A 12,764-nucleotide genomic window follows, 5' to 3' on the forward strand; every position below is an offset into this window, starting at 1 on the left:
GTTGTGAACCCCAACTCTGTGAGTCATTTCCATGTCATCTTGGGCAAGTCATATAATTTCTCTGGGACTTATTTTCCCCATCATTAAGATGAGTGGGATGGATTAGATCAGGGCTTCTTAAACTTTTTCCACTCATGACTCCTTTCTGCTCAAGAAAATAGCTATACAAATCAAATAATAATAAATCTTAATTTTGTGACCTTCACATTCAGACTGCATATAGGATCATAACCCCCCGTTTCGGAAACTGGGGATTAGATGATTCTAAAGGCTTTTCTAGTTCTAAATATATGAACCTTTGAAAATATTGTACAAGATTCAAGAAAGGAAAAGCTATTTCAGCCTGAGGAGATTAGAGAAATCTTCATGGAGGAGATGACATTTGCTCAGAATTTTGAAAGACGGCTCAGATATTGGTTTAGGTCAAATCATTTAAATGTGCAAGCAATCATGAATTTTTTTTCTGGTATGATTTAGTTATTGTCCTCTCATAGATTGTTTTTTGGTGGCACACTTTATAGTGATTTATAAGAAAGGGTAATTTCACTCACTAATCCTACAAGTAAAGCCTTTCCCAGAGCTGTTTAATGAATACAGACTAGACTCAGTCATGTTTCCCCTATTTTACTGTCTACTAGGCACTTAGAGATCAAGGGACCAAATGGAAATATTAAAGTAAAAACTATTTATTGTTTGTTTTGGTAAATAAAATTATGCCTACCAATTTATTTGTTTTGCAAGCTTGGTTTCCAACAATTAGATTTGCTTAATGAGGGGTATACTTGTAATGATGCCCAAACCCAGCCAATATTGACCAATGGAAGAATAATGTTTCTACATTGGGAAATTCTCTCCAGTCAGAGAACTAAGTGAGCAGTTCAAGGAGAACAATGTTTAAGGCTGATGCCCCATTTGTGGATATCTACATGCCTTTTGGAACAAACTTTCTTCAATAATGAAAAGCAATCTTCCTTTATAAGGGAAGGTGAAGTAGCAAAATCAAACTGGCAAAAATCATACCATGCAAGGAACCATGCAAAGCAAAATTGTGAAATAAGAAGTTTGTTTTCAGAAACTTCCCACCTCCTCCCCATCTCCTCCTCATCATTTTACTCTCTTCTTCCTCTCTACCTCAAGCTGCTAGCATCCTGTTGTTCTTTGTCCTTATCCTCTTGTCTTAATGTTTCATTTCTATTAAAAGGTAAAATGATTGGTAGCAGTTTCATTTAAACAGAGATGCAAATCTTAAACCAGAGGCATGAAGCTTTTAACATTTGTAGGCAGACAGTACCAAGAAAATGTTCTACATAGAAACATTGTTTCTATTTTGAACAATTTTGATTGACTAATTCATCTTAAGCATGGTCATTATCAAACCAGTTACAAAAGGCCCACAGAGAAAAATGCAATCCACTTCCAGAGGAAAAAAAAGAAGGATATATAACATGTGTGGGTGTGGGTGTGTATGTAAGTATATGTGTGTGTGTGTGTGTGTGTGTGTGTGTATATATATACATGTATGTATTTAATTGTAGCTACTCTGGAATATGTTGGAAAGGGAGGGAGAAAAAAAGGACACAGCAGAGGATGAAAAAAACACTTAGAAGAATGAACAGAAAAGCTTTGAAAACAATGTGTAGTATTTATTATAGTTTTTTTAAAGTAAACAGAATGAAATAGAAATTTATGGCTTTATATTGATCCTCTCTTTATGTTGTATACATGAGAATTTTTTTCTCTTTTTGTATTTTAAAATAAATTTTATATGTAGACAGAAAAATATAGCAGAAAGAGGGTTAGTCCTAGATTGAGAAAATCTATGTTTAAGTTCTAGCTCAACCACTCAATTAAATACTCATTTATTAACTTCCTATTATATGGCAAATAGAGTATTAGACTCTTGGAATGCAAAAAAAAAATGAAATAAAAGTTGCTCTCAAGGAGCTTACAACCTATTAGAAGAGATAATATGTAAATGTATGTTTGCTCAGAATAATATAAAAATGCAAGTTAGTTAATTAAATATCTTAGTTAGAGAGGGATGGTATTAATAGTTGAGACCAGAAAAGATTCCCTAATAGAAGGTGGTGGCTGAATAGGTTCTGGAACTAAATGAGAGCTTGTATTCCAGTACAAAGACAAAGCAATGGGAAATGGAATTCTCTGTGTGAGGAATGGCAAGAAGACTAATTTGTCAGGATCATAAAGTATGGGAAGAAAAGTAATGCATAACTACATTGGGAAAATAGGTTGAAAATAAATTATGAAGATGGAAAAAATGCTATGGAGATAAAATGGCATTTTTTGTAGAGTGAAGAAAAATGAGAAATTGATATTAAAACCATGGATATAAATTTGAGAAAAAGGAAGAACAGTGGTATAGAAAGAGAGAAAGTTCTTAAAGATAAGCCCCTTAACTATTCTAAGCATCTATAAAATGGAGATAATAATATTTGGATTATCTTACAAGATTGTTACAAAGGAAGAATTTTATAAATGTTTATTGTGTTTTATATTGTGTTAAGTTGTTTTTCCATTCTCTTCAATTCTTTGTAACCCTATTTGGGATTTTCTTGGCAAAGGTACTGAAATGGTCTGCCATTTCCTTCTCCAGATCATTTTACAGATGAGGAAACTAAGACAAACAGTAAGTCACTCACCCAGAAACTAAGGCAAACAGTAAGTCACTTATTCAGGGTTTCATAGCTAGTAAATATCTGAGGTTAGATTTGAACTTAGGAAGATTTCTTCAAGCCCAGCATTCTATCTACTGCAGTACCTAGCTGCTAATAACCTTCAGGTTAATGAAAATTCAAGAATCAGCCCCATAGTAAAAGTTAGAGAAAACTTATACAAAGATAATTAGGATACCATACAGTATAGGAGACCATACAGTAGGCATCTCCTGGCCATTATGTTTTTTCCTTTTCATCTTGATAATAACAACTGTAACTATATGTATTTGCTAAATACATGCTGATACTAAAATAATTCATACTGTATATACATATGATACATACATATATATATGTTATATACACACTCCATTTTAAATATTAAATGCCTCAGTGTGGCTTGCTCTTGGGCACTATTAAACTCTAGGGGAAGAAGCAAATGTGTGTGTCTTTAAGTTCTTTGTTTAATGGAGCAAAAGTACATTCTCTATAGGAACTTGGGACTAGGACCCCGTGTTATGATGACAACTCGAAAACCATTTCAATGAGTTGGAAAATGGGACTGAACCAATATAGCATGAAAGATGGCAGTTAATCTAACACCTAAAAGTGTGAACTGTGTTATATTAAACCTGTGAAACTTTCTTTTAATAGGCCATTTGTGATTTGTTTCTAAAATAGGCAAACACGAGGTTGTAAAATTTAAAGAGCACTTTGGAACCCTTAGAGGTGGAGTTGGAGGGATAGGGGTTCAGAAGAAGGAAAAAGCAGGGAATCTAAAACTCTATCCACAAGAGGTTTGGCAGTTAGGCAGCGCCATAGTGCACAGAGCCCTACGCCTGTAGTCAGGAAGATTCATCCTCCTAAGTTCAGATCTGATCTCAAACACTACTAGCTCCATGATTGTAGACAAATCACTTAAGTCTGTGTACCTCAATTTCCTCATCTGTAAAATGGTCCAGAGAAGGAATTGGCAAATCACTCTAGTATTTCTGCCAAGAAAACTCCAAAAGAAGTCATAGAAAGACAGACATGACTGGAAGTGACTAAACAGCAACCACAACACACCAAAATACTTGCTTACCATTGTCTGGATTTATGCAGTATATTTTATATTACTTTGCTTCATTCAGTTTGATTTCACTCTAGCACCATTAATATGTTATATACCACAGTTTATTAAATACTAAAGTTCTAGTTGTTGTTTTTGAATTCAAATTCAAATAGAAATGGATCCTTGAAAATAGCATATTGACTTAGAAAACCACAAATTAACATTAGCTGTTTTTTACTTATTTGGTTAAATATTTCCCAGTTACATTTTAATGTGACAGCACTGGAAATTTTTTAGACAGTATACAGCCAGAGGCCTGAGCGTTTATCACTTTTGGGTTCTACTCCCTCATTTTACAGATAAGGAAACTCAGGCCCATAGAGGTTACATGTCTAAGATCACAGAGATTATGATAAAGGTGTAATTTGAACCAAGATCCTTTGACTCTCACACTAATACATATATTATGTATTATTATTATTATTATTATATCTTTATATGTAATATTATATTCATTTATATATATATACATACATATATATATAGGGTAGGCTTATAATCTGGCTTTGTAATCTCATTTGTTCTTATGACTTCAGTCTTTACACAGTTGACTCCAAATTTATCCCATTTCAGTTCTAAACCTAAATCCCCAATATACTGCTGGACATCTCTATTTGGATTCCCTTCTGGAAATCCAAATTATTGAAAAATCTCCCTCAAGAATCAGCCCCATAGTAAAAGAGGATTATTCAGCCATATGAGGCCCTCTCTTTATCCCTGAAATGAGACCATACAGTAGTTTTCCCATCTGTAAAATGTGAGGGTTAGACAACATCAGGGATATGATTATTTCAATCCCCTTTTCAAAAATCATCACAGACTTTCTTTTAACCTTGAGCAAAAATTGGAAACTTCTCAATTTATGATTCTGGTTTCAATCTATTTCTCCAGATTTGTTTCACAATTCTTTCCTTCATATACCAGTCATTCCATCCATAGTGGACTATCTGCTATACCCTCAATTTGACCATCAATACCTTGCCTCTCAGCCTTAATGCAAGCTTTTCCCCATGCCTGGATCATATGCCCTCCTCATTTCTGCCTCAAAGTCTTTAACACGCTTCTTAGCTCAATTCAGGTACCAGTCACTCATTTTTTTTGGTCTTTCTTTCCTCAAATTATCTTTGCATATTTGTCAGTATTTCTAGTAAAATATAAGTTTCTTGAGAGCATAACTATTTTATTTTGGGGTCTCTGTGTTCCAATGTGCCTTGTACATAGCTGCCTAATCAATGTTAAATTGAACTGAACTTCAGAATTGGAAGCGATCTCAGAGATTATGTAGTACAATTGTACTTTCCTGGGATCCCTCTCTCCAATTTCTTCCAGCTTTTGCTCAGGAAGGTAAAGAAACCTTCTTCACCTTCTGAAGTTGCCCTTTCAGCTTTTAAATAGCTCTAATCTCTAGGAAGCTTTTCAGTGCTAGAAATGAAATCTTCTATCATAACTTTCACACATTGCTTCAAGTTCTACCCTTTGGGGCTAAGCAGAGTAAGTGAAATCCATTTTCTGCTTCATAGCTTTTCATATACTTAAAGACAGCTATTATGTCTTCTTTCCTCCAAGCTAAACATCCCAATTCTCAGACATCATGATTTCAAGGCCCATCACCAGCCTGGGCAGCTCTCCAGCATGTCAATGTCCTTTCTAAAATGGGATCAGAGAACTGAACCCAGCACTCCAAATATAGTTTGACAGTAATAGAATTCAGTAAGCCTACTACCTCCAGAATTCTGCAGTCTTTCTTGATGCATCTTTAGATGGTCTCAGCCTTTTTAGTAGCCATAGCAAACTATGTGTGTTGAATTGAATTAAAACATTTCCCTGATACCTGTAATAGCCAATCTACTTGTAACAGTCATACTTTATCTATCTTGCTAAAATGGCACCTATAATATTTCACCTAACTTCAGGTTTCCCAAGAATCAGTTAAGGATAGTACCTGGTTATATATTTAGAAATTCCTTGATTTGGATCTTAAAGGCTTTTCTTTCTTTCAGGAAAGTATTTTAAAATTCACATAGATCAGAGGGAATTAATACCTGATGCCATTTTCAATGAATACTTTAAAGTTAACGTGCAACTTTGAATGAAATAAATATGAATATATTGGATTAAGGATAATATTTCATGAGCAGAATCAGGAAGACATCGTACACAGCAACAAGATTGTGTAATGGATCAACTAGGCTAGATTTTTAGTTCTTCTCAGAAATTCAGTGATACAAGGGCAATTCCAATAAACTTGAATGGAAAATGCCAACTACATCCAATGTGGATCAAAGCATACTATTTTCACCTTTTTTTTCCTTCTGTGTTTTTTTCTTTTTCATGGATTTTCCTTTTTGTTCTGATTTTTCTCTCCCAAAATGACTCATGGAAATAGGTAAAAAATGAATGTACATTCATGTACATAACCTAAAAAAATTAAATTCAATTAAAAAGAACAATGCTTCAGAGAATAGGGGAAGGCCTGCCATTTTTCTTAGGATCAAAGAATTCTAGGAGTAGCTAGGTCTCACAATGAATAGAACTAAACACCGAGAGTCAAGAAGAGCTGAGTTCAAAGCCAATCCGAGACATTGCCTAGCTATGTGACCCTAGACAAGTCACTTAATCCTATTTGCTTCAGTTTTCTCTTCAGTAAAATGAGCTGGAGAAAGAAATGACAAACCATTCTAGTATCTTTGCCAAGAAAACCCCAAATGTGATTATGAAGAGATTGACATGATTGAACATGGTTCAATGATTGCTACATCCTACAACAAGGATCCTTTGAAATAAATAAGGATAATTTTTAGGGGCTCCTTGAACTTAGAATGGAAAAATGTTTCATCTTCAGTTTCACTAACTTCTAAGTGAAATATAGAATTTCTTTCTAATTAAAAAACTTATTCTGAGCCATCTATAGGTTTAATCTAAATGCCATTTTTGACACACACACAAAAAATGGTTAAGAATCCCTGATGTTGTCTAACCCTCACATTTTACAGATGGGAAAACTAAGGTTCAAGGAGATTAAGTCAAATCACAGAAATGATAAGAGCTAAGCTTCAAATCCAGGTCTTCTGACTGTATATGCCCTGTTCCTTCAATTGCATCACACTTAGGGCCAACCTTTATGTAAACATGATTGCATAGGCATTTTAGCCAAGATTTTAATTTGGAAGGAGGGAAATAATCTCGCTAAATCTCCTACTCTGAGGCCAGCACAGGGGATTGTAATAAAAGGGAAATAACCAAGATTGATATATGAATCAGTGATTTGATTCATTAATAACTTGGAATGGGAAGGGGAGAAAAGGAGGAACTGACAAGACTATGAATTGCAAGTGAGAAACGAGAGGTCCAAAATTTAACAAGCAGAGGGGAAAAGAAGACTGTTTTTCAGTTAGTGGGACTCCTAGAATATTAGTACTTGGAACTTTGCTACAAAGAAGATCACTGAATCTACCCCTCCCCTCCTCCCATTTTGTAGATAAGATAGCTGAGGTTCAGAGAACTGAAATTACTTGAGAGAGGTCACACTGTTAGTTGGAGACAGAGGGTAGACTTGAACCCTGTTCTACAGCCACCCAGGCCAAGTGTATTCTTTATCACATGCTAATTAATGCAAGGATTTGTTTCTACTCTCTGTTCCAGGCCTTCTCAATCCAAAACTAGGCTCCCATCCCCTCCAGACCACTGTCTTCCTCTCCTCAAACTCCATCAGATACAACGGGGGCAATATTGGAGGGGGAGACAGACAGACAGGTGAAAGGTTGACGCAAGAGTGATTTTACTCTATTATTTGTGTTAGGGTATCCTGCCAGCAGCTGAAATTTTTACTATCAAGTAAACTGGATGTAGCTTAGGGTAGTCTCAAAGCAACCACACTGCTAGGAGCATAGTTATGGCAGCCATGACCCTTCATGCTCCCTGGATTCCCTACAACTTACAACAAACAAAAAAAAAAGTTGTTGGGTTCTTCTTCTTTATAATATAATAATGGTTCTCTCTGAGAGAGAGAGTTGGTTTCTCAGGGAGGTTTTCTGGAGGCAGCCTTAGTTGCAGTTGAAAGTAATAATCATCTCAAAACACAGCCAGGTGATAAAAGTTCAGATCTTTTATTGCCTCCAATATAGCCCGGTTAGCTTAGAGGTCTATCTCTCTGCTTGGTTCCAAGAGCTCCCTCCAAATATCTCCAAATCCAAAGGTTTGTCCTTCAGTCCTCCAGCCAGGAGGAAGTGGAAAATGGAATGGATCTCTCTTGCCTCGGAGAGAGGGCTTCTGGCTCTCAATTTCCAACGTAGCCTGGTTAGCTTTTCTTAGAGGGCTATCTCTCTTCTTGGTTCTAAGAGCTCTTGCAGCTTTGCCCTTTGCTTCTGCCTCTGCTTCCTTCAGCCTCCAGAGCCAGCACCAAGGTGAATCTGTCTTGTCTCTGAGAGAGGGCTTCTGGCTCTCAGTCTCCCAGAGCGCTCCTCTCCGACCCCAGTCAATATTCTGAAGTAAAACTCCTCACTGAGAGAGGGCTTCTGGGGGAATTCACTTGACACTCCCCTCTCAATCTAAATTCAACTGAACTCTCGACTCATAGCTTCTTCTGACTTGATGCTCCTCTCTCCATGTAATTTAGCTGAATTCTGTCCGAGAGCCTCTGTCTGTTTCTTATATATGAGAGAGAGGAATTGTGGGATATCTCCCAGTGTGCTTTCTGGCCCTAAGAGCTTCGGATATCTCATACTAAACCTTGAACTCTCCCAAATGTGTGAACTCCAATGAGTAAAGGTGTGAACACAAGCATTGTATCAATCACATTGAGTTAACACTAGGATTCTAACAAAAAGTAATCAAAAATGTTTGTCAAAAATGCATTTTACCCCACTCCTCACCTGCAGGTTTAGCCCCATCCTAGATTCTGGGACCAATTTGGTCCATAGACAGGAAAGATAAAAGGATTCACAGATTCATAGCCCAGAACACTCAGCATCATCTCATGGACGTGTTATGAGAACCTTGTAAACCTTAAAGTATCACAGAAATTCCTGCTCCTAGTACTATTCTTGTTGTCTTGCTCTGGCCTTTCACTCCAATTAGAACATAATACTTTTGTCCCATCTTTGTGGCTAGACCCTCATACCCACAACCTTGTTTCCCAGTCCTAATCCTTCTTTCTCTTTTTTAATCTCTTTCCTCCTTTCTATTCCTATATCCCAGATCTTTTGAGACTAGGGGATCCTTTCCCCTTTCATAAGTTTCTCCCTTTCTCCCAGGAACTCCTAGAGACCTTGACCAGAGACCTGATGACTGGGTCCTTGGTCCCTACTATCAACCATTCATGACCTTTGCCTCATTGTTCCCTAGATTGCTACTTTATGCCTGCATCTATATTCCCTTGATTTCCCAAAAATCTGTGTCTAGACTTCATCTTGGGTACCTCAAAGGAACCAATGGATCCCAATCCAATCGAATCCAATTATCTTGGATTTGGTCCATTCACCACCTACTAAACAGACAAATAAAGAGAGGTAGGCAAAATAGGCAGTTGTCTACTATACAACTAGGATGAAGGCAATGACAAGCATTTTTGATTACTTTTTTATATAACTGCATATTTTAGTGTCTCTAAATTCTACTCTTCAAAATACAAAAGTATATATTTTGTGAACAGGCATTTCAATTAAATCCACCCAGCATTTATTAAACACTGAAAATAAAGTCCAAAAAACAAAAATAGTGCCCCACCCTCAAGGAACATATATTCTCCTGAAAAATCAAAATTGCTGATATTAGAGTGAATCACAGAATTATAAAGGACCTGAAATAATTGGCCAACTCACAAGTGTTAAATATGCCACCAGTGGTCCGCCTATAGTCCACACTATCCCAAATGCAGCTAGAATCAAATTAAAATATAGTTCCTCTTTGATTTTCATATGTTGATGTATCAAAAAAAAAAAAGAAACATATAAACAACCATATGTATAGTTCACAGTAGCTCCTATTTCTTTTTGAGTTATTAGGCAGATAAATAGCAGAATGAGTAGAATACAAAACCTGTAGTGAGGAAGACCTGACTTCAAATTTAGCCTCAGACTTAATAGCCATATGATCCAGGGCAAGTCACTTAACCCTACTTGCCTCAGTTTCCTAATCTGTAAAACAATCTGGAGAAGGAAATGACCAATCACTCCAGCATCTCTGCCAAGCAAACCCCAAATGGGATCACAGAGAAATAAATACAACTTAAATGACTAAACAACATCACTTATATCTTTTTTAAAGCATCCTAGGCTACTTCACAAATTTCCACCTCATGCTGTGCTCCCTATTCTCCAGTCCCTACCTCCATCTGGACTCTGAACTCTGATTGCTGAACATTACTTAGACTGTTGTAGTTATAGTTTGTCCTTTGTTGCTGAAGAGGGCTGTGACATGCGGGGTGTAAAGCCATGAAGCGCAAGTGAATAGAATCTAAGTGAGAGAGGGCTGGGCAAGGTCACCAGCCTTATTTCTCTTCTGGAGCCACCTGGGTCCAGTGGCCAGATATAGGTCAGGATCACTGGAGATGGCCCTGGGTGCAGAGAGAGACCTTGGTCTTTTTAAGCTAAGGTCTTTAACAGGTCTCAGTTTCACAAAAGCCATTCCTCTATTTACTGGCCATCTCTAGATCATGTCATCTCCAAAACTTCCTGTCATTCCAATTTACTTTTTAGCTCTGCCTCATCAAACATTGCTGGCAAAGGACATCTCAATCGAATGCTCAATTCCCATTGTCCTGTCACCATTCTCTCCCTTCCTCAGAACACTCTTGTTTGGCCACTATTCTCTTTTGCACATTGTCTTCCACAATTAGAACATAATCTCCTTGACCAAGGGGACTTGCTTACTTATCTGCATTCATATCCCCAGTACTTAGTATGGTTCTTTGTACACACTCAACAACTGGCCAACCCATCTTCACTTGAAGACTTCCACTAATAAGGAAACTCACTACCTTGTCTACTGCTTTCTCTTGAGCTATGATTGTTGGAATATTTTTCTTACACCAAATCTAGCCCGCTGCTCTACAATGTCTATGTATTGTTCCTATTTCTGCTCCCTGGAACAAAACCGAACAAGTCTGATCTCTCATGTGTTCAGCCATTCAGTAATGTTCGACTCTACATGACCCCATGGACTTTGTCTGTGAATTTTTTTGACAAAAGATACAAGAATAGTTCATCATTTCCTTCTCCAGTATGTCCCCATTTTATAGATGAGGAATTGAGTCAAATGGGGCTTAGGTGACTTGCCTAATATCACACAGATAATAAATGTCTGAGATTAGATTTGAACTCAGATTTTTCTGCCTCTAGGCCCAGTGTTCTATCAACAGTACTATCTAGCAGACACAATCTCTCAAATGACCACCCATCAAACACTTGAAGGAAGCTATCTCATCACTCCCTTTCAGCCTTCTCTTTTCCAAGATAAATATCCTGTTCCTTCAACATCCATACAGAATGGTCCCCAGTTCCTTCATCATTCTGATTGCCCTCCTCTAGACTCACTTCAGTTTCTCAATGTCCTTCCTAAGGCATGATGTCCAAAAACAAATATAATTCACATAATTTCGGTGAACAGAGTAACACAGGAGTTGCAGTTTTCAAACAAAGAGGAGCATAATTGGGAAATCCCACCTAGCATACACAAGTATTACTTCCAGCCCATTCTACTGAACCTTGAAACTGATTAGAGGTTCTCTAAGGATAGTGAAATGTCATCGAGGTGGCTTTCAGGTAGTCTTGTACTTGAGCCTTTAGTTTTCTCAAAGCCCTCATTGAACTTTGAACAAAGATGAATTAAGAAAGAAATTGTTCACACAATGAGATTTGAGGGAAACTAAAAAAATCCCTCCTATCATCAAATGGCTCTTTCATGGTTCTGCCCTGATTCCTGAAAACCCACACTCCCCCCTTGATCATTATTCCCTCCCTTAAGGGTAAGACATTACAGGATTCTGATAAAATGCATACTAATCTTTGAGAGGTCATAAACTAAGCTACAGTCAAATAATTTAGAGGTCAGGTAGCAGGTTATATAGAAATGGAACAAAGGAAAAGTATTTGGGGGACAGGGGAGAGTAAAGATAGTTCAGAAACATGGTATATTCTCTAAAAGTTGACGCCTAACAATCATAACAAAGGGCCTGGGCAGATAAGGAGGCAGGTGAGAGTGATTGTCACTTCTTGCATGAAAACATGAATAAATGAGATGAAGATAAATTTCACTTATTTTACCAATAACTATGTTCATAGGTTCTGAAAATGAGAGTATACACTAGGAGACAGAAGAATCCATGTCCTAGACTTTATCCCTCATACTTTATTTAGCTATGACCTCACTGTGGGCCAATGGGGAAAGTGAAGCTAGATTTTGATTCAGAGAATCTGATTTTGAAATCTGGCTATGTCATTTATATTTGAATCTTGGCCAGGTTATTTAAACCCTCTAGAGATTTCATCTATGAAATAAGAATATGAGAATCACAGAATTATAAAATCAGGGTTGAAAGGAACCTCCTCAGAAGGCATCTAGGTTGAGAGGATAATTCTATGATCTTTCACACAGGAGTTTTCATTTATGAGTCAATTTCCCCATTTCTCTAGTCCTTTAGAGAATATTTTTTTTCAAACAACTCATTCCAATTCTAAATGCTCTCTTTCTCTTATTCATGCACCTGCATTTTATTAAAGGCCCTTCTTTTCTAGCTGATGTAAGTCCAGTTTCCAGTTCTAAAAATAGGTGCTCCACATCTTGCCTCATTAGGGTTAGAAACAGATTCTGTGTATGTTATCAAAGCTACTTGTTTCTAAGAGACTTCCTTGGATCTCTTCAAAGAAAAGTTTTAAAATAATGAGATGTTGGATTCATTCTCATGGGACATTCTGATTAGCCATTGGTCAAAAGTCATGATCTTATCCCCCAGTTATTAGTACCATAATGACCTCCTG

This window comes from Antechinus flavipes, chromosome 2, assembly GCF_016432865.1.
Source record: "Antechinus flavipes isolate AdamAnt ecotype Samford, QLD, Australia chromosome 2, AdamAnt_v2, whole genome shotgun sequence".
NCBI lineage: Eukaryota > Metazoa > Chordata > Mammalia > Dasyuromorphia > Dasyuridae > Antechinus > Antechinus flavipes.